We start from the raw sequence: 23164 nt of genomic DNA, 5'->3' as shown, positions 1-23164 counted from the left end.
TGACTGGAGTAAAACCGGATCTTCTGTCTCGTTAGATAACTAACCTGACACTGGCAGGGCCACTCTGTCTTCATGCTTAACTCCATCACAGCAGGCTAATTCTAATGATACACAACAGCTATTTATCCAACCCCAAGCTTATTGGTGAGTAAACCCAGAAAGTAATGAACTCTCCTTGGACCACATGTGAGATTGGGAAGCCAATGTCTCTTTCTATAAAGCAAAAAAGCTGTGAAGCCTCTTGAGAAGACTCTCTAAATTTTCTTCAGCTAAATTCTGTGGCTTACCAATAATATTTATCTATTTTCAGAGTCTCTAGTAGCTCTCACTCTCAACAACAAGCTTCCTCAGGAGACAGGAGGGCTTCTGTGTGGTATTTCTCCCCACGGGTGATCAAGGCCCGGCAAATGATCACAGGGAGACTGGGAACATGTGTAATGAATTCAAGCTTCAGATGCTGGATCTTGGCGGTATTTCATCAATCCAGAGGCTCAATGCTCTTCCAGAACCAAAGTGCCAGTATTAAGCAGCCTCAGACCACCACCAAAGCAACAGCCAGAACAGCCTGCTGTTGCTTTGGTGGTATCGTGGCACATTCTTACCATAATTCCACTCTCAATATAAACACCACAATAACCTACAGGGCTTGGCAACACAGCATCAACCGAAACAGGAGATGTGAACCATGTCTATTGCCACAGTAAATCTGGACTAAACAAGATAGCACCCATGCTTAAACAGTTCTGTTTTTCTACTTGCACAAAGTGAAAGAGGGAAAATACAAAGCACATTTTCTCCAAAAGAAAAATGTAAACCAAAATAGATCAGACTGGGCGTTTGATGAAAGTAATATTCCTAAAGCCACGAGGAGCAGGTTGGCTGGGTTGAAATAACACTGAAAGCAAAGTTTAAAGCCCCAAACTGATAAACCTCTTTTGGAGCCCAACTGCGTGCACTCTGTCACCACAAGATGTCTGAATGACATTAATATAACAAGGTCAGGCACACATTAGTTTTTTTTTTAACTGCTTATGTAACTCAGGGCCACAGGGGAGGCTGGAGCCTATCACAGGGCAAAAGATGGGGAACACCTAGCAAAGGTCCAGCACAGACAAACAGAAACCACATGCATACCTTTGACTAATATAGAATCACCTATTAACCTAAAGCCCCAGCTGAGCAGGAAGTTCAAACCTACTTGCTATGAGGCAACGGCGCTAACCACTGATAAAAATAGTCAGTGTTACCTTTATTACCTGATTGTGTATTTTCATATTATTTATGCAGCTTATATTGTGGGAAAGCTAAAACTTCCTTGGTGGGCACCAGAGTTCTTATATACAGGAAATGTGTAAGTTTCAGTAGCCTACAGTTAGCTTCCCCTTTAGCTTTAGCTAAAGGAACATTTTAAAGCAGTGATACCAACCAGCTAACAAGTGCTTGTGTTTTCTTTATTGTGATTAGCTAAGCAACGTGGCAACTGAAAATATATCCAGAATGCATGTGCCAAAAACTAGAGCAGGAATGGCCAATAGCAACCACCTTCAAACTATTTAACCGCCCAACAAAGAAAAAAAAAGCTTTGTTCCCAACAGATAATTATTAAGGCAGTTATATGAGAAATGTGGGTAAATATGCTAATAGACATTCTAAAAAGTCTAATACATTTTTAAAATTATTTGTGTACTGCAATAATTTACAGAGGATCTTTGTCTTTGCAATGTACCCATACCTAAATAAGCAAACCAGCTGGGTAGCAAATACATTTAAAATATGGACTCTTCTCATGTTCTCAACAGCTACATCAAAACAAAATTGCACCATGGTTTCGACCCAGCGTGCCACCATGAAGTAATCCAGTCCAGAGATATAGTAAACTTCAACCATAGACATAGTAATAGTACCGTATAGTACAGCCAACCTTATACTGTCTAAGGCTTGGAAATCAGTTCATGGCTCTGCTTATATAGTAAGTAAGTAAAATTTATTTATATAGCGCTTTTCACAGATAAAAATCACAAAGTGCTTTACAACACAGGAGATGGAAATATAAAACAATGTAACAGTAAATAAAACAGTAATGTAAAACAATAAAAACAACATAAGAGGAAATTAATATCTTGATGTAAATCTGCACAGAGCAGTAAATCTCAGAGCAGCAGCAGCAGCACAGGTCAACTGTACACAAATCTATTGGAGCGCACTATAGAAATCTACACCTTTCCTCACCCATAAAAACCAACTTTAACCCCTGACTGTACTTATTTTTCTGTTTAGCTGTGGAAGAAGTCACTTACCTACACTATATTTTTTTAAATTCCCTTTGTTCCTTTCTGGTTGTCTTCTACATAACAGTGTTCAAACTGTGTGAATTAACTAGAATTAGAATTCAGGTTGAAACAGAGTTTGTATTCACTTGTATTATTTTATTATCATATTAATAGGTCATGAAGTTCAGTTAGCTTTTCACAAAGATAGTTGGTAAAAATGCCCCCCAAAAATCTAATTTTTACTTATACTTGGAGTACATTTTAGAGCCTGTACTTCTTCACTTTCACTTGAGTAAAGAAGTTGAAAGAATACTTCAGTTTTTACTGAAGTATTATTTGAATCGAGAATGTCTGACATGATTAATGGTTGTAATGGGGTTTGCACTTTTAAACTCTTATCCCCCTAAAAATGTCACATACAGTGCCTTAGGTCTTTTTGAGTGTTTACAGGCTGCCAGGCACATGTACAGGACATACTTCATATTCCTCACATTAGGAAACAAATAGAAGAGTAGAAACCGCAAGACCTCTGGGGCTTTTTAAGCACATGCCTGCTGCTGCTATTGGACACAACAATCACCCAGTGGTAAGCAATCCCAGCAGTACCCAAAGGAAATTATTTAGCTTTGTAGGAGTGTTATGACAAGGGCATAACCTGACTCTAGACGTAAGACAATATTTCAACACCTTATTTCCCATTGGGAGTTCGTACAGGTTATTACTCAGTAAACTTTGTTGGTACTGAGAACGTTGGTAGGGAAGCAAACACTGATGGATCTTTCAGCACTCAGCAGAGACAGCAGCGTCTCACAAACCAGCCAAAGCTTGCATTTTTCCTTACCCACCTTCGGTGAGTCTGGCATAACAGGCTCTTTTCTCAGATTGACTTCATGTGTCAACAAGGCAGACCTCCCCTGACTTGGAGAAGATTCAGATGGCCACAAAGTTGTGCCCTGTGTGGCCTCTGGCTTTCGCCGATGCGTTGGCCAAAAAGGGTGCATGCACGCACGGTGTGATGCCTGCCATTGGGCAAACGATAAAAGAGAATAAGATGTGGCATCTATATCCTCCAAGCCACATTTCAGACTGTAAAGGTAATCATCATGAGGAAATAATGTCCAGCATTGCTTTTTAAAGCATATTAGACCTCTCCACCGAAGGCAAGGTGGTTTTAGCATTTATTAAGGAATCAGAGAATCAAATAAATCCATAATGTAGATCTCCGGTGTATTTTGGAGAAAAAAAAGAAACCCCTCCTCCTTACCAGCCGCTACTACACCGCTACTAAAACACACATGTCTCAAATCACAGAACACAAAGCATTCAGAGAATTTGACCAGCATAGCAGATGGTTTTTCCATGAGAGGACATTGATGCTCTTGGTCTGATGACATGCTACAACTGGACTCAGACAGAAAGGTATGTCCTCCGTCTAGACCTGTGAGGATACCTTGGAACTCAATGTACGCCATCTGAATCATTCTTTGCACTTTTTGCGATGGATGAAACGTAATCCTGTTGACTTTGGTGAAACTGAACTAACCTTCTATCTAGGTCAAAGTTTCCCTTTACTCCTCAAAATATCTCTATAAGTATTGGAAAGAAGTTAAAGCCTAGTAGTTCTTCAAGTCTTGCTTGGAGTGCTTGAGTGAAATGTCGTCACATCACACAAGGGGTTTATGTCCTATTTATGATGAATAGTAAAAGGTTTGATGACCTCAAAATGTTTCAGTTAAGCACTAAGATCAGGTAAAAATGTCATTCTTTCTTTTGTTTTCTGTGCGGCACCACAACTCTGTTATTCTAGGCTTGTTAAACCAGTAAATATGTGAGGAGTCGGTTTCAGAGTGACTGCGTAAAACCAAATTTAAGCCACACACTAACAACACATTACATTCCCCGTGGGTGATAACAGAAACAGGTGGATACAGTTTTTGCACTCTTTCAAGCCAAGGGAGATAACACAAACATGACTTGAAGTGTTTATTCTGCCTTACAGTAAGTATGTTTGACCACCCGTTAAATGGACCAATGCGTGACCACGGGTAGAGAGAAGTAAATCATCCCGTGGCTGGGAAATGATTTCGTGCGGCCACTGAACGTCAGAGGAGCTTGTTTAAACAGACCCAAATCGAGAGACTTAATGATCATGCTGACAGCAGTCAAACGAGATGTCTATTGAAGCTGGTGTGCCGCAGATGAGAATTGTGCAGCTGCTGAGAGAAAGGAAGGCACGTTGCGGTCGCCGTCTCTTTATGCAAGTTCCAGAGAAAAGAGGCGTGCAGGGTTCATTTTTAAAGCTGAATTCAATATTTGTTCTCCCACCAAACCTAAACCAACAGAATATAGGATATGCAGTCCCCGTGGCAGCCTGCTGTGTTATTCCTGCCACCTCAATCGTGTTCTACCATTAGCACTAACGTCATCCCAATTAGACGTCGGCATCCGGACACAGAACAGCTCACACTTAAAGGCCAGTTAGTCGTTTTGTAAGGTAGTGGTGAGTTTAGATTGGATTCTTAATGTAATCACACCTTTTTTAAAGCACTTTTTGCTGATTTGATGTTTCCCTAAAACTCCAGGCTCTCTCTGCACATGCCTAACACGTGCTGACCAGCGCTTGATGTGGATATGCAAAGAAAGCAGCATAGGGAAAAGACTTACAGTTCTGTCTGTATTCTAAAATAAAAAGAATTCACACTATTCCAGCTGAATTGATCTTTGGTAAGAAGCCACTTCCTTGCTATTCTTGCTGGATAATTTTGAAAGGATCCCTGGAAAAACTTAAAAAACTTAATGTACTTCATAGGCTTTGACCTGCCCTCTGGGTGTTTCTTATGTTCATACCCAGCATTCCCTGGGCTTTAACTGTGCTGAGACCGCATAGTGTGTAAAATGTTCTCAAGTCTTTGGGCCTCTTTATCTGATAGAGACTTGGTCTGCTGCTACATTTTGATCCCTCTAACTTAGACCAGGCCAAAGCAAAGACGACAATCCAGATATCAAAAGCTCTGAAGAGTCTCTGTACTCTGTGTTCTTAGGAAGGGTTCACTTCGGTCGGTTATGCAACCAAGCATGTCCATCACCGTAGATGTTTTCTTTTTCTATTCCGTATAAAACTAGCACAACATGTTACGGAATACTTCATCCTCTATGTTGAAGTACAGCTCATTCAGAACTCTGCTGCTCGAGTCCTCACTAAGACCAAAACAGTGGACCACATCAGTCCAGCTCTGAGGTCCTTACACTGGCTGCCTGTCCGTCAGAGGATAGACTTTAAAGTTCTGATGCTGGCCTATAAAGCTCTGAATGGTTTAGGACCAAAATACATCAGTGACCTCCTGACCCAGTATGAAGCTTCCAGATCCCTCAGGTCATCTGGATCCGGTCTTTTATCAGTTCCCAGAGTCAGAACCAGACACGGAGAAGCTGCATTCAGCTTTTATGCTCCTTATATCTGGAACAAACTCCCAGAAAGCCTCAGATCAGCTGAAACACTCAGTTTATTTAAATCCAGGTTGAAGACTCACCTGTTCTCAGCTGCATTTGAATAAAGCACCAAATCCACACTTTAAGCTTAAATTTCAAAACTTACATTTTAACTACTGATTTTATCTGTTTTGATTTTATATACTGTTTTGTTTGTTTGTTTGTTAATTAGTTGGTTAGTTTGTTTGCTGGCTTTAATCAATTTTAAATCATGCTTTTTATTTGTTTTTGTTTCTAATGTCTCTGTAAAGCACTTTGAATCACCTTGTTGTTGAATTGTGCTATACAAATAAACTTGCCTTGCCTATGTTTGAAATGGAATATTCTTCTACATTTAAATGATGATGATCAGGTTTCTAGAAAATGATGTGTCAAAGTCAGAAAATATTAGAAAAAAGACAGGATACTAACCTCTGAGATTCCCTGGCTACCAAATGCAATGCACAAAATCTTACTGCGGATTTTTTTCTGAAAAAGTTACAAATGATGCAACATTTGCTTCTTGCATGAGAAGACAAATGCCCATCTCAGTTGGACCTGATAACTCTCTAATGCATGTGAGACTGAAGGAAAAAAAATAGAACAGACAGAGGGTGTATTTTCTTTTACTGTAATTGTCCAGGTGAATTTATGGTAACAAATGAACATCACATATTCTGCCTCACCTGTATGCTCTCCAGTAGCACCTTTTCCTGAATCAAACTGAGAATTTTATGTGAGAAAGTCTGAGCTTTGAACAATGTCCTGACCTGGTTTTTTCCAACACTGACTGGAATGTGAAACTTGCTGAACCAAACACCAAACCAAACACTGCATAAACAATGTTCTTATAGTCACTAAAAAGCTTTACAGCTTGTACCTTATACTCAAATAATAAATCTCCTTTCAGTTTGAGTCTTGTTTGTTGTTCACTAAGACCAACACTTTTAAAATGACATCTAAGAGGCTTATAAGGCCACGATATGATTGCATAAAGGGAAGAAAGAGAAGGATGATTGTGCAGAATGAAAAAGCAAACCTCTGCCATTGATTTAAGACTTCCCAGTCAGGATAACTATGGCTATCCTCCACATTTCAGCACATGAGAGAATAAGATAAAATATTTTGGAGGGAATACTGGCCGTCCTTCCTACTGTGGTTATAGAGCATTTGCTTTCTGAAGAAGGTCACAAAGGTTACTGTGATGAAACTTGTGGAAATCTGTTTTGTTTTATCTCAAGGGTCAAAAAGCACAACCCTGCTTTTACAAGAATGACTTCATATGACACATTTAATATTATGCCTCTATTCACTTTTGGGCATCTGATTATTGTGGAGAAAGAAACAGGCTGTCTCTTCAGTTGGCCTTTAAGCAACAGAAATCTCACGTGGGATGCACATGATGGTTCAGACAAGCAGTAATCTGAGAGCAACATCAGACAGCAAACAGTACGTCTGACCGAGCGACTTTCCCAAGCCCACAGGAAGTGATGGGAAAAATAAGGGGCAGAAGCTCATCTTTTTTCATCTAACACAGTCGTCTTATATCCCCTCCGTGTCTAATTTTAGCTTCGTCAGTCCCAGTCTGAAACTGGCATTAGGTCAAGTACAGCTTTAGCATTAGGGTGAAATATTCCTCTTGTGTTTGGATGTCGTAGTTCCTGTCTCTGCTCTGTGTGTCCACATAATCTGTCTCATCTGTGGTATGTAAACCATCTTAGACAGAGCTTGTTTTTTGGAAGTTTTCTCTCCACAAACACACACTCTTCAGATCCCAATGTAGCGATTACAAAAAGTCCCGTCCTACCCAGAGCTACAGATCTTATAATTATCTTGACAGTGAAAAACGTTGATAAACACTACAATTAGGATTCTATGAATAGGAAAGATTTCATTTGCATAATGCCCCTTTTAAATTTCACGTCTATGTTCAAAAGTGACTTTTGATGCAAGTGCATGTGGCCCATCATGCACACACTCCTGTCAAGTATACACATGTGGAGCGTCTTCCCAGTCGCGGCGTAGATTGCAGCCATTTCCACGCCTGTGATGGATCCAAACACGGATCAGTCAATCAGTCTGTCAGCCAGTCCTGCAGAGAGGTGTGATTCACTCCTTTGGGCTGCATGACTCAAAGCCCTCTCTTCCCTGCCCCCTCACGTCCCCCTCTTCCTCCCACTGTCCTGAGTGGTCTTGAGCTTGCCATTTGACCTGCTGCCAATTTGGATCTTCTCCCCCAAGGGTCAGCTGTGGGATTGTATACAGCATTTCTACATAGCAACAGTCTGTTGACTTACACTCTGAGGAATGCAGAAATGACAAACAGGTGGCAATGGACGTGGACCGATTTGTAATTTTCCATTAAAATGACACGTTGCACTTTTTCCTCACAGTTATTCCACATACTCTTAATCGATAGTTTAAGTTTTAAATCACTTTGATACAGGCACAAAACTGTCAGCTCTAGCGAGAATTAACACGTGCAGGTTGTTGTTTTTGGAAGGTAAAGAATCGACTCTTTCATAAAGTAGCTTTGAAAAAAAAAAAGACTGTGAAATTCCTTCAAATTGGTCCAGAAATGAAAAAGAAAAACAGAAATTGCCATGTCCAGCTAAAGTATCACACAATGACTGAGCCCAAGTGGGTGGTTCTTCTGCCAGGCGTTAAAGAGGACCAGATGACGGGGTGATACGCTTTCGGCCGAGGGCTTTCTGATATTTTGTGGGAAGATGGGAAAAGAGAAGCAGAGCTGCAGATGTTGATGCTTCTTGAGCTGACATGAAGTCATATTTCTGCTTGTCTCAATTCACATTGAGCACTGGCTGATTGCGATCAGACAAGATGGGCTCCACGGCTTGTCGAGCCTTTGTCGGTTCCTGTATTTACCGATCTCTCCGGACCTGCCACTGCATCATATTTATAATGGGGTGCGAAGCGATCCCCTGGACGGCCCAGACCGAGAGGGAAATGAGGTTGCAACAAAATGACCTCAGATTCTAAGAACTAAAGGAGTTTGCCCTGAGAGTTTTCCAATGAGACACATTCTGCCCCGAGGGTCTGTAAAACAGCTTTCCTGTTCCTCTCCGCGTGAGCTTTGAAATCATTTCTCCACTTTCTCACTTTCTTTGCAAAGTAGAATGTAAGACTGTAATAAAAGCAGTCACTAAAGTCAAACGAGAAGGAAAGTTAGGCTGGCCAGTGTACAGACGCATGGTGTCATGTAAGCTCGGGAGCCAAACACCACAGAGCAGCTCACACACAGGGAAGGGCGTCCGCTCTCTGCATAGCCCACAAGAACCAGAAAAGTCCCCTTAAACATTTGCAAAGGACCACGTAAGCTTTGCTGTGTTGCTTTATCAGTACCTGTTCTTAATGAGGATCTCAACCCCAATCGACCAGTCAAAAATCACAGTCAAGCAATGGTCTTGTGTTCATGGCTGAAAAATTACATCTGAACAATCGGGATTCACTCGGAGAATGGCAAGGCTCAGCCTAGACACCGTCATTAACCCCAGGCTGGAGTAAATGGCAATTGTTGGTAACCCTCATCATAGTTTCTTCAGAGACGTTATCTGATCCAAACCGTAAATCAGTTTACAGCAGTGAAGGATTTCTGGCATTAGTCGGAAAACGTTCTAATCAAGGAATGACGTGTTCCCTGTGTTTTCACATGGAAACTAATCAACATTTCTTTTTGTGTGTAATTAAGGGAAATCAAACATTTTGGGAAAGTGATTATTTATACTTTGAGTACCAGTTGCCAGGTAACTGAAAGTGTACTTTTTGAATGGATTAAACAAAGATAAGAGTCTCTGTCTTTTTATGAATCTTGTGCCTCTAAAAGGAAAGAAAAATCGGACTCGTCAGACGTGAATCAGCTCTCTGTGCAAGTTTCAAGTTCATGTTAAAATCACAAATGCTCACATGGAAGTCTTCAGAAAGGAGTTAATAAAGTTTTGTATTTTCTAATTGTTTTTTTTTATTTTTAGTTCATTTTGACTTTTTGTTTGTAATTTGTTTTTAATTCTTTTTGTGTGGATTGCATATTTCAGAGTCAGGATTTAGGAAAATCAGCGTAGATGTTACAATAAAAACAGGAAGCAGTTGACTCACAGTCTTATCAGTATGTCCATCAATGCCTCATCGGGGTAGTTCTACTAAAATTTTCACCAGTCCAGTCTACTAAACCAAGTTTTTATTTTTCCATCCATCCATTTTCTTCCGCTTTATCCGAGGCCGGGTCGCGGGGGCAGCAGCCCAAGCAGAGAAGCCCAGACCTCCCTCTCCACGGCCACCTCCTCCAGCTTATCCGGGGGAACGCCAAGGTGTTCCCAGGCCAGCCGAGAGATATAATCTCTCCAGCGTGTCCTGGGTCTCCTCCCGGTGGGACACGCCCGGAACGCCTCGCCCAGGAGGCATCCTTGACAGATACCCGAACCACCTCAACTGGCTCCTTTCGATGTGGAGGAGCAGCGGCTCTACTCTGAGTCCACCCCGACCGGTGAATTGTGAGCCGGGCGGCAGCCAGGAGCGTAGGTCCTGGCGGACCGATCCCCAGCTACCAAGACCAAGTTTTTATTTTTATTTTAGTTAAATAATTTATTTATTCACATCCAGTTTTATTTCTTAGTTTAGTTTTAGTCAACTAAAGTAATCTTGTTTCAGAGGGGTACGCGGCGATGGCTTTTAAGGGGCTAGAGGGAAAGTTGAACTCAAATGTGCTAACTTTAGAGGTCCTAATTGGTTTTGTTTAACAGTGGATAAATCAGGCTTGTTGCTCTCACTTATCTTTTGGCACAAAGATGGGTGAGAGCTCCTGGTTGTTACTAAGTTCTTAATGGATGGAGATGACTTTATTGAGAAAGTGCATGAACATAGTTCGTAAAATGGTAGTCACACTTTGTTTAGATTTCAATTCTTGTTGATTTGATGATGCTTGTTGTTACCGCAGCAACAGCTAGTTTGTGTAAAGTGCAGCGCAAAGAGCAACTGAAGTATCTGTTTACAGTGAAGCCAAACAAACACGCCATATTTTACCGAACAAGACACTCAATAATCATTTGCTTCACTGTCTGTTCAGGCAAAGAACACAGAAAATAGTAACTGCTGGGCTGTTTATGTAACGTGTTTATTCCTACAGAGTCAAAGACCCACTCATACAGATGTTAGCTGTCAGCTAAAAAAATGCATAAAATGATAACTGTCTTTGTTTTGCAGATAGATTTCAGAAGAACAATTGTGGTAGGTCTCAATGACAAATACACAGTTTCCTGATTCTTTCTGATTAACAATACAAGCCACTGCGTGTTTCACACAATTGAATGGTTTTAACGTGACGCATTAGCAGCAGGAGAGCGTTCAATGAGCAACAGCTTGGTATGGAAATTCTGCAACTAATACTGCAGAAGTCAAGACAGGATGTCGATAAAATAGCCATTTATTGCAAAACACAGTCCACGAATGCCATCAAAAACCTACCTGTGGCTGCTTGTGAAAGAGAGTTCACTTGAATTCAGTTTTTTTAATATAGTGCCAAATCACAAAAACAGTTGTCTCAAGGCGCTTTATGTTGTAAGGTAAAGACTCTACAATGATAAAGCAGAGACCCCAACAACTAGATGGCCCTCCTGTGAGCACCTGGTGACAGTGGGAAGGAAAACCTCCCTTTTAACAGGAAGACCCTGACAGCAGAACCAGGCTCAGGGAGGGGCAGCTATCTGCCACAGCTGGTCATGAGTGATAAGAAAAGGAATTTTATTGGTTTCACAATATTAGACTCAGTATGGGTTCACCCAGAAACGCTGTTGTTGGGCACTACTTTTAGTGAGGACAGGAATGATTTGTTGAGCTAAACAGTGTCCAGTCATCCTGAAATTTAGTGTTTGGGTTCAGTGAGTTTCTTCCCTTCAGACAACACAACTGAATATTAAGCTGGACAGTGTTGGTGGATTGTGCACTAAAGCTACAACCTCTTGCCAAAATCAATAAAGCTAGTTTTTTTAAGCAGCAATTCATAGCAATGTAGAGATTTTAATCTTGTTTTCGCCACATGACAAAACACATTTGCTTTTTCGCACTGGGGCTGCCTTTACTTAAAAACTGGGAACAGACGGGGTGGAGCGATGAACTGCTCAACAAGTACAGAAAAGGCCTTTGGGTGAGTCTCACACCTGGAAAACAAAACAGGTGAGAGGATGAAGGGGATATGTGCCTGTCTCCAAGAATTCAGGCCATATTTTTCTCAAAGCCTTGTGGATAAACATCAAGCAGAGTGGTCTGTCTCATCTTTGCTACCATGCCTGCACGGTTAAAATAAAAGGGACAGCAGATTCCACAGTGACTCCTCAAATAAGCAGCACTCAGCACGGCACCTCCCTTCACAGGAAAATGGGAAGGAAGATGAGATGGAGCGAGACACAGACCTGCCTGTCCCTTCAGCCACTGGAATGGGAAAACTAAACATCTTGGTTTAAACATTCGATAATGGAATCCACTCATCCGTAGTTGACAGCCCTGGCAAAAACAGGCACCTCCTTTTTGTTTTTGTGATTCACCTTTGTCCAGGGTGGTAGAATAATAAAAAGTACAAGTGTTCCAGCTCTTAGAATGATACGCCAAAACAAAGCTGACAAGCGGTTCTTGTTGTTCACGTCCTCCACTTGAAGACACAGCACAGCTGCTTTGCGAATGAAAAGCGCTTTAGTCATGCATCAGTCCCTCACTTCACTATCATAGTAGTGGATTAAAACTACTCTTGTACAGCACATGTAGCATGCACCTATTTGCACAGCTGCTGACATTTAGTCAAGACTCAAATCACTGCTGTGAAGTTTGCTGGGTGCTTAATGCTATTTTACAAATGTTAACTTCGATGGTGAGCACTGGATGTCGGTTAAAATTAGCATGTTAGCATTGTCATGTCACTGTTTAACACGAGTCTTATATCATCCACCTGCACCTGATTGGCTCCTGTAAATGTTAGGGGTCGCACATAGAAAATTAGCACGATCTTTGAGGTCTACACTTTCACCTGACTTCTAACAGGGAAAGAAACTCTTTACAATCAGACACACAGGCTCTGCCTAAACAAGCGTATAAATCGCAGATTTACCAAGGAACAAAAATCTGATCATCAACCTGGTAGGTCTTTTGTCAACAGTCAAGTTTTTCCATAAAAGGACAAAGGGAAGTGATGTCGTCAGAGTGTAACGATGGCAGCTGGTCTCCTGTGAAATGCTAGTGATATTAGGGATGACGGAAACCAGCTGCTGACTCAGTGACTCATTTTTACCTCAGCGAGGGAGAGAGAAGGAAATGGAAGAGAGCAGCAGCTCCCGCCCAGACAAAGAACAGACAAACCCAGCTTCAGCAGGGCGGCAGCCAAAGCAACACTTCACTGAACAATTTAAAGTCCGCCATATCAGTTTGTGTCATTCGAGGTTCCTGTACTGTTGCCCTTGAATCATGTTGGAATGTAATCATCTGGTTTGAAAACAAAATATGATGAAAAAGTCCAAATAAAAGCGTTCATCTCTTGGTTATTTCAGCAATTAGTATGAGATCACTGAAAGCAGAAACTACAGAGAAACGATTGTTGTGTATATGTGTTTATCTTTGCGGCTAAATGTTGGCGACCCAAATGACTGTTTCTTTTTCCTCCCTCACTCTGTCCTCGTTTCGCTCTACAGATTATGAGGACAAGCCTGTGTTGCGTCTGACGACTGGCAATAGCAAGAATTCTGTGTTCTGACAGATGATGATGATGATACAAACAGCTCAAACAAAAGCTCTCATAGTTTTCAGGACTATTAATATTATTATTAACCAACTAAGAAACTTACTATCCTGTGCAAAAGTTTTTGAGCCACTCCTCGTTTCTTTTCCTTCCAAGTTTCTTGTAATTTCTAAAAGTTGTCTTCAGCTACTCAAAGTTTTTCTTTGGGCACTGGCTGCTTTTTCACTCATTTTCAGCCCAGGCCTTGTAGCTGACCTTTTTCAGGGGAATATTATTTTTGTTTGCTAAGCCATTTAACACTGACCTATGAATCATTCAAGCATGAAAAGGGCACGTAACTCAAGGAAGGGAAAGGTATAAGTTGGCATTAGTACAGTGGCTTGCAAAAGTATTGGGCCCCCTTGAACTTTTCCACATTTTGTCACATTACAGCCACAAGACCAACACAAAGTGGTGCACATGTGAAAAGTGGAACGAAAATCATACATGATTCTAAAAATTTGTTACAAATAAATAACTGCAAAGTGGGGTGTGCGTAATTATTCAGCCCCCTTTGGTCTGAGTGCAGTCAGTTGCCCATAGACGTTGCCTGATGAGCTAATGACTAAATAGAGTGATTACTGTGTGTAATGTCAGTACAAATACAGCTGCTCTGTGGCGGCCTCAGAGGTTGTCTAAGAGAATATTGGGAGCAACAACACCATGAAGTCCAAAGAACACAGCAGACAGGTCAGGGATAAAGTCACTGAGAAATTCAAAGCAGGCTTAGGCTACGCAAAGATTTCCCAAGCCTTGAACATCCCTCAGAGCACTGTTCAAGCCATCATTCAGCCATCATGTGGAAAAGTTCAAGGGGGCCCAATACTTTTGCAAGCCACTCTATCCGATCTTGCACAAGAAATGGACTGACAATCAGTGGCAACAAGTCTAATAGAGCGATGAATCCAAATTTGACAATGTTGAGTCATATTATCAGTGCAGAGAGCCAGTGGTGTTGGGGATCTTGTCAAAATTGATGGAATTATGAACACAGATGACACAGACATCAGACTTTGATCCACCATGCATCCAACACCATCTGTAAGGTGCCTGATTGATAGTCGTTTCATTTTTTGTTTTTTTAGCATGGCAATGATCAGAAGCAGACTGACAAGGCAGTAAAAGCATGCCTGGATAGAAAAACATGTTCAAGAAGCCTGAAGACTAATTTTAAGAAATGACAAGAAAGCCTTCCTAAGAGAGTTCAGGATGTGAGAAGAATAAAGGTGCAAATACCAAATATTAACTTTCAAGCTCATTAAAATTGCACAAGTTCAGTTTTTGGATCACTATGAATGTTTGCACATTTACGCACAATCACATGAACAAGAATAGCTAAAATTAGCTGAGTCGTGTGTCATTGCTCTAGTCTCGCCCCCTGTTTCCTGTCACTATTGAATTGATGCCAAAGATACGATGATATATATTTTAAAAATTTGACGCCAATCTTTCCCCTGGTTTCTCATGTGTAACTCTGTTTCTGTTTGGAAAGTTTGAATCAAGTCTGCTGGTGGGTAAACGCCGCTGACAGCAGCTGAACCCAATCAAAAGGATGAACTCTGGCCCGCCACAAATTTGATACAGAGCCTTTCCCCCTTTGAATCCGGGAAAAGAGTGTCTCCTCCTGCAAGTGCTGATATCATTAAAGTATCAAACGGATATAAGATCCGATTGTGTGTTCTAGTTTGATGGTGTTTGTCCCAGATGTTTTATTTCCCAGACCTGAAATGGCACAAATCCTTGCCGCAGAAACCCTAGGAAGTCTTTGTGTCTTTGAAGATGAAGAGTTTTCCCATCATAAATAAAGCGAGTCTGTGTTACGGACACATCATTTTTCAGATCTCTTCCCACTACAAGGGCGAGATCTGTTGAAGCACTATCTTAATCATCCTTAGACAATACATTAAAATGTCTTTGAAATTCCCAGTAACACATTGCCAGTAGCTACGGTTAATATGACTCTACCAATCAATCGTTTCGTAAGCAAAAAAAGAAAAAAAGTCTCGTGATGTCATCTGTGACCGCACTCGAAAGAAGCTCTTTAGATAAACAAATTTCAGGCTCACAACTTTCCTGTCTCACGAAGGGAAACTACTTAATCCTCACAGATGAGAGCAAAAAATAGATGCAAAAGAAAGAAAAAGCACTCAAGACGGCACAGGCAGAAGACAGCTGGAGAGTGGGAGTCATTATTTTTCATAGTACATACCAGTTGTGCCTGGGAAGCTATGGGACGTTTTTCGGTGACACAGTACCCCTGCCCTTATAAGGCTGCTGCTGTCCATGAAGTGTGTCCTGTGAGGGGCAACCACTGTAAAAGTCTTAGGAACAGCAAACTTGAATTACATAACAGAGTTGGCAGGGGTGTTAAGCATGTATGCGAGAGGCTCAAACGTTGAGCCACGCAGGATTTGTCAACGGTTGCTGGAATGTCTAGCGTGTCTGGTACCATCGATATACAAACCCAAGCAATCTGCTTATTGCTAATCCAGCAAATAAAAACCAGGCTTTTATTATTGTCCACAGTGCTTTATAAAGGCTGCGTGACCAAACAAAGCAGACAAACAAAAATAACATGCAAATCAACACGCCAGACTACGAGGAAACCAATAATCAGCCCGCAAAGACATAACGTCTATAATTGAGAGTCAAAACGAGTCAAATCAAGCTTTTCCCCTCTGCCAGTAACGAACTAAGGGGTTATTTGGTATGTGATTATCTTACGATGCGGAATGGGCATGAGTTAGAGTTTTTCAAAGGAATAATGTAATTTAAAAAAACACACGCTTCGAATTATGGGAATTTTTTCTGTGTGCGTGTGCTTGACTGTTCTTTGCTCCGACTGATACAAACTAATAGGGAACAACATGTCTGCATTGACTGATTTGTCATTCGATGATTAATGGTAAAAAAATCCAGCGGACGCTTGTTCTGAAAAAGCAAATTACAAAACTGCATTTCTGATCCTTTATTGCAAGTTTTATTATTTAGTCAAGAATGTGCTATTTTTTTCACACTGCTACATTTCTTATCACACATCTGCTCCAAGTTGGCCATAAAAGTACACAGCCAAAAAGAGTAATACAGATTCCTTGCAATTGTGTGGCCTTTGGGAGTTTGCGTTGACAGACAACACGGTTGCTACGCAGGAGAAACCAAACATAGCACTTCTTGTTCTACAACTGTATCGAGGCACACTATGGGTTTTTATGGGATTTTTTTAGGAATTATTGCATTTTATTAGGGTCAGTATTGAAAGAAAATGGTTTCTCTTAATGGGCTATTTGATTTGGGGTATCACAGGCAAAATCCAGAAACCACAACAGGAACCCCAAAGTGCACTTAAACTGGTCATTTATTTGACTCAAAGAGCTTTAAAAGTTCCCACTGCTGGGTTCCCTTTTGTGTGGGATTCTGTCCAGTGCTGGCCGGTCAATATGATATGAATCACTGGGATATTAAAAAGCTTTTGTTTCCAGTTAAGATGCATTGTTTCGCCAGTGTGTTTCAGCTACAACAATTAAGAAAAAAACAAAGAAAAACAAGGAACAAAAATATGAAAAAACACGTTTCATATTTTTATTGGACAAGTCACTCCGGTGCAGTTTTCCAAAAAGGAAACGCGAATGTTTGATGAAAAGAAGAGTGCAGCTGGCCTTCAGTCATTGTTTCATTGATTACTGGAACTGGGTCTCCTCAAGTCCAGCCACTTACTAAAACCTCCGTGTGAGGGATCACCACAAGTTCACAGTGTTCCGCAGCATCAACATTTTAAGGATTATTAATGTTGCATGGCTGTAAAGTCTTAAAAGTAAGGAAAAGTTGATGTAAGGAAAAGCATACTCTGATGAACTCACCAAGAATTTTCACCTCTTTGTCTGGACTAATTTAGTGCAGGGTTTGCAGACACTGTGGCCAATAAATTTTCATTTGTTTTCACTGTGAGGCACATATTTGACCTTACACTCTCTGAAACATCTGTCTATAGGTCAGAAAAGAATAAAAATCCATGTGAAAATTGCCAAAGTAGGAGTTAAATTGATAGCAAGTTATGTAAGAAAAAAAAATGTTGCTGCTACCACTGCCTCTAATGTTTGAAACTGCGATGTGTTGCTACACAGCCCACATTTTATATGCACTGAAGTCTTCTCTTCCTCAAGACATAACAAATGAAGACTGCAGCTCATGATCTTTGACTTTTATTCCATGTGGAGAGTAAAGGGAGTGATATACCCGAATTGCCTAGATTAACTAATGTTAATTTGATTTTAGCCGAACCACAACTAACAGGTTTTTCATGACCTTATGAACTCAGAGTGTCTGGTCTTCTTACCAGTGCACAACTTTTCTATTTTAGGCCACGCTCACACTCACTTTCCACGTGCACCTGGAAGCTGTTTGTAGCTCTAAAAAAGCTGCCCTACGTCAAAACAGAAAACACACACTAATGAACATATTGCATCATTTAGCGATTAGCTATGGAAAGAGCTTCTTAACCAACTACAAATGAAAATGTAGCAGGCCTCAGGGCACATGAGTAGTAAGTTTTAATTGAGTTTTGGGAAGTAGGGCTTAAAAGAAAAGAAAATACCTGGTGCTGACGTCGAGCTCGGAAACCCAAACTGCACCACGTAGTTTTTTGAAGAAAAACAGATGTTGAAAAATATAAATTGTGCGGTTTCTTTGCTGGGGTTGTGCAGGTTTGGGAGCTGTGTGGATAGATAAGAAGAAGGTTTTGCGAGATAAACAGATTTATTTGACTGCAAACTACAAACATTAGCTGATCTAACCTGCTTGGTTTGGTTTATGGAAAAATCTGGGCTAGGATTAAAATGTGCCCGTGACCAACATCAACACGAGATGTTTGAAAAATGCAGTGCGTACATCCGTGCATATCTCTGAAACACCAGCAAAACTGCAGTACTGACTGAGCAGAGGCTTAATTTGCATTATAAAAGCTCTGCTTAATGCAACTACTTTTACAGGTATGTTTTGAGTGTTTAATTTGACTAATTATATTTTTCTGTACTAGACAAATTGTAGCAAATCGCCTGTTTAGCTAAACCAAAAGTTTTTTCTTGGTTTTTTTTTTTAAGGTGAGACGTGGCATTTGGCATTTATTCCGAAGAGGAAACAAGGTGCCAAGTTTGGGAACGAATGCAGAAATATGTTACACCGAGTCAGCGCTGCACACTTTCTGTTGAAGAAAGAGGCTCTATTTTCCTCTCCAGCTGTGGCTGTTCTTGCTGGCAGCACAGTTCTTCTTGAGAAGAATCCTGGCTGCAAGCTGAACGGTCTCCGCAGCTCAAATTTGAAAAACGGGGCTGTGATAAATGAGCGAGAAATGCTGTAATTCAGCATTATTCTCCGGTGGGTCCTTAAAGGCTGGTGGTAGCCCACAGTTCTACGCAGATAATTTGCCCAGTAGCTGTGATGTTGTCACAAATTGTACTCAGCATAGAGTTTAGCTAAAGATGAATAACTTTGAAAAAAAAATGTAGTGATCTATTACATCTATATAGACTGAAAGAAGTGATAAATTACTGTTTGTGAGTCAGTGCATCTGCCTGTGAACTTTGCACAGACAGTTTACTCAGATCCAGTGATAGGCCTGACATGATACATGCACTGTTGTAACTGTCTTGTTTGAATAATATAAAACTGGATTAAACCACGGCTACAGTGTTTATGTGAAGTTTCTCTCCACTCATAGTTGTGGTTAGCCACAGCATTCCTACCACAGATACCATTTTAGTCATACCTGCTTATATGCACAAGCTGCAGGAGCAGACAGTCACCCAAATAATTATTCCATTTGTCCAGATGATTATACCATTCAGCCACCTCTGAAATGGTAAAAAAAAAAAGAAAAAAGGGTGAAGCATTGCTTATACTCGAGTACAGGAAAGTCACAAGGTTTGATTACAAAAGCTGGTGAAGTATTAGTAATAATTCCAATGCAGTCGTCACACTTAAGCTCAAACTACAAAGCTTTTTTTTTCTTTTTTTTTTTTACAGTGGATTAATAGAAATGAGAATTGTGTAATTATAGCTCCATAAAGGGAGCAGTTTGGGGGAAAGTAAATCCTGCTGGTGTGATACGCCTTGACTTTAAAGATGGTGTGGTTTTTAATTCCTGGTGTGTGGCATGCTAATAAATGTCAGAAAGGATGTGCTATTGGAACGCCAATATGCTATTATTTGTGGTCAAATAAAACCAACTTCCAGACCATTTTACACAATTTATATCAAAGTATTCATTTTCTCCCATAAATTTATATAAAACAAAGAAAGCTGCAGTAGTAAATAAGTGAACATTCGTTGTAATAAACTTTAAACTCACTTGGCATTGGCTCTGTGGTATTCTGTCACTCTTTGTTCACGTTACAATGCACAGTGGTGTTTCGTCTAGCTTAATACGTGTAGCCTGTTTGCAAACCGGCTACACGTAGAAAACAATTTATTTCATTGTTTTATGTTCATGTTTTATCCAAAAGCACACCCTCTGTTAAATCACCTGTTAACTACGTTCAAAATACTCCCTCCCTGCATCTAGCTAGCTTAACTAGCTTAATGTAGCTATTAGCTTAGCTCAGCTCTTAGGCAAGTCACTAGCAGCATGGCTTCTTCACCTGTTCTCCTGTACTTTCCTGCTCAGTGTGTCAGATGTTTAGCTACTCCTCATCCTCCTTTAGTAATAATGATACCTGAATGAATGTGAAATAGCTAGGTGAATTGGAGACCCATCTTCACACCCTTGAAAATCCTGCAGTTGGCCAGGCCACTATGGACAGTGGGGAAGAAAAATGGGAGTTTTCTTATAGTGGGTCGTTTGATTGCTGGGATTTTCTCTGTATTACTGGAGCATCTTTACCTTACAATATAAAGCAGATTGAGGCAGTGGTTGTTGCACTTTGGCATTATATAAATAAAGGTAAATCAAACTAAACCATGTAAGATGAGGAGCAAAATGACTTCCTGCCTTTCTTCACTATGTAATGGACACATTATTGATGTTTGACAATGGTGTCATTTTTCTGATACCTATTACATAATTGGGTCATTGTTAGGGCTTGTAAACTAGTTAAGACAGAGGAGCAGTTGGCTGTTACCTCTTGGTCATCATTCACATGACTCAGAGTCACTAGCAAAAAAGTCTTCTGACGGGAAAGCTTGAGCATCAACAGTCAACTAGAAATGTAACAGCAGAGTTTCTGTCCTGTTGATCCAATCTAGAATTAACCAGAAAACCAGGAACAATACTTTTTTGTCCCAATTTGGAATTTGTGAAAGTTTACCATCACGTGAAACGAACATTTTCACACGTCAGTATACCCGATGATTCAACAGCTTGTAGACGCACCTTTGGTGGGAATAAGTTGAAGTAACAATTTTCTGTACAACTTTATCAGTGTCTCACATTATTCTGGAAGAATTTTGTCCTGCTCTTCTTTACGATGTCACTTCAGTTTATTGAGCTTTGTAAGCATTTGTTTATACTCAGCTCTTTTAAGGTCCTTGATTAACTCTAGACCTTCTGGACTTGGGGTCACTAGAGCACCTTATTATTTTTAGCCATTATGTTGTAGATTTACTGCATGTGAAGACGCAACTCTAGTCAGGGGAGCGGATTCTTCAGCTTCAGTGAGAATCCTTGCAGGCAGAGGTGGGATTTTGACGACTACACCATTCTTAATCCTTCCTCAGACTGATGGGCAACACTAATTACTTCTCTGAGATCACTGCAGATGGCTTTTCTCCTAGGCATCGTGCTAACAAACACCCGAATGCTCCAGATCTGGTAACTGACAAAAATTCTTCTTTTATAGAGGTGCTCACTCTTGCTTTATCAAATTAATTACTATAGAAGTCATGAGGGTGTAGTTAGTTTGTCATGAGAGTTTATAGAGTCCTGTGAAAACCATCTTTTTCACATGATTGTACATAAGCTGCAGCATTATGTTCATGGATATTTTGAATAAAATTTCACTGCAGTCCATTCAGTAGTTGTTGATATATTTCAGTCAGGACCATTCAAATAAAAAGACGATCCCTGCTGTCCATAGCATTTGTTGTTAATGTACTATTTATGATATACTTGAATGTTGTGTGGCAGTATTCACCTTTACAACTGAAGATGTTTTTTATTCCTCAGACTATTTTTTATGTAAATGAGGTAATGACCTAATAAAATTGAGGGGTTTTAAACAATCTGGAAAGCCTATTGAAGAGAAATTATGTAGGTGATTAGTATCAAAATTCAGTTTTAGGTCCTTGGTGGATCACGTCTTCTGCTACTGAAAGGACTGTTATTTCAAGAAGTATTACCGACTTTGTTTTGGCTTTAAAACTACAATAATTCATGTGGAGTATTGAGTAACATGTGCCTCAAGACGTTTTTATTTCTGTAATACAACACTTTTATTCATGTATTTTTTTTAAAAAAAAGAGAAAAAAGCACCATGGCAGGCAACAAATTCTGAATTGAACAGAAGGTTTTTGTTTATTTCCTTACTGATGTGAAGTGTCACATGAGAGCAAACTCTGGGGATGGGGTTCGTTATTGCAACACTACCTTCAGCACGGAGACCGGATCTGTTCATTTTATTAGCTCCGCCTGTGATTGATGTGAATATTTGAATAAAATATTCTCCTTTTTCACAGACGGACTCTGCTGTGCTTGTGTCGCGAGGCAATAGAAGGATATTAGTAACCTTACAGGTCTGCTTTTCATCATACTGACCTCATGTCTGCAAAGTCATTTCAAACTGTGACATTTTGAGGGTCAGAAAAACATCTTCTGTGGCAAAACACTGAAATATTAGATTGCAGCTGCAGTTTAATGATGAATTCAAATGGTATTTAAGATGCTTGACGTGTGTTTGATTGATGTGAGCCTCAAGAGAAGAATAAAAACATTCAAATTTTCTTAAATAATGTAACAAACACTCGCTGGCCACTTGCTAAGACAAATACTTAATTGGCGAACCTCATGGAAGCAAATTTGCATTCAGGCGTGTAAACATGGTCAAGATGACCTGCTGAAGTTCAAACTGAGCTGCAGAATGGTTAAGAAAGGCATTTTAAGTGACTTTGAATGTGGGACGGTTGTTGGTGCGAGACAAACCGGTGTCCTGTTTTGAACCATATGGTTCAAAAGAAGACTGGAAAAACACCGCCTGGTCTGATTAATCTTGATTTCTGCAGAAACATTTAGATCACAGGGTCAGAATTTGGTGTAAACAGCATGACAGCATGAAACCATCCTCCTTTTATCAGACAGCGGCTGTTGTGTAATTTTGTGAGGGATATTTTCTTGGCACAATTTGGGCTTGTTAGTACCAACTGAATATTATAAACACCACAGCCCAACTGAGTATTATATCCATCATTTTATGACCTTTTCAGATTTAAAAATAAATATTTGTATTTTCTGGTATAGTGCTAGTGTGTGGTTGTCCGTCTCTCTTGCATTTAGCCTAGCATGGGAGAGTTTTGAGCTCCCCGTTAACCGATGTTGGATAAACTGTTAAGAAATGATGGGATGGAAGGGATGGATGCCATTGAATATTTCCTGGCATGCACCTATATAAACCATTGTTACATCTACAATAAAACAATCCTGTTTTGCATATGTAACATGGTGCTCCAG

The sequence above is a fragment of the Astatotilapia calliptera genome, chromosome 19 (genome assembly GCF_964374335.1).
Source record: "Astatotilapia calliptera chromosome 19, fAstCal68.1, whole genome shotgun sequence".
Classification (NCBI taxonomy): Eukaryota; Metazoa; Chordata; class Actinopteri; order Cichliformes; family Cichlidae; genus Astatotilapia; species Astatotilapia calliptera.
This window is presented reverse-complemented; position numbering follows the sequence as displayed.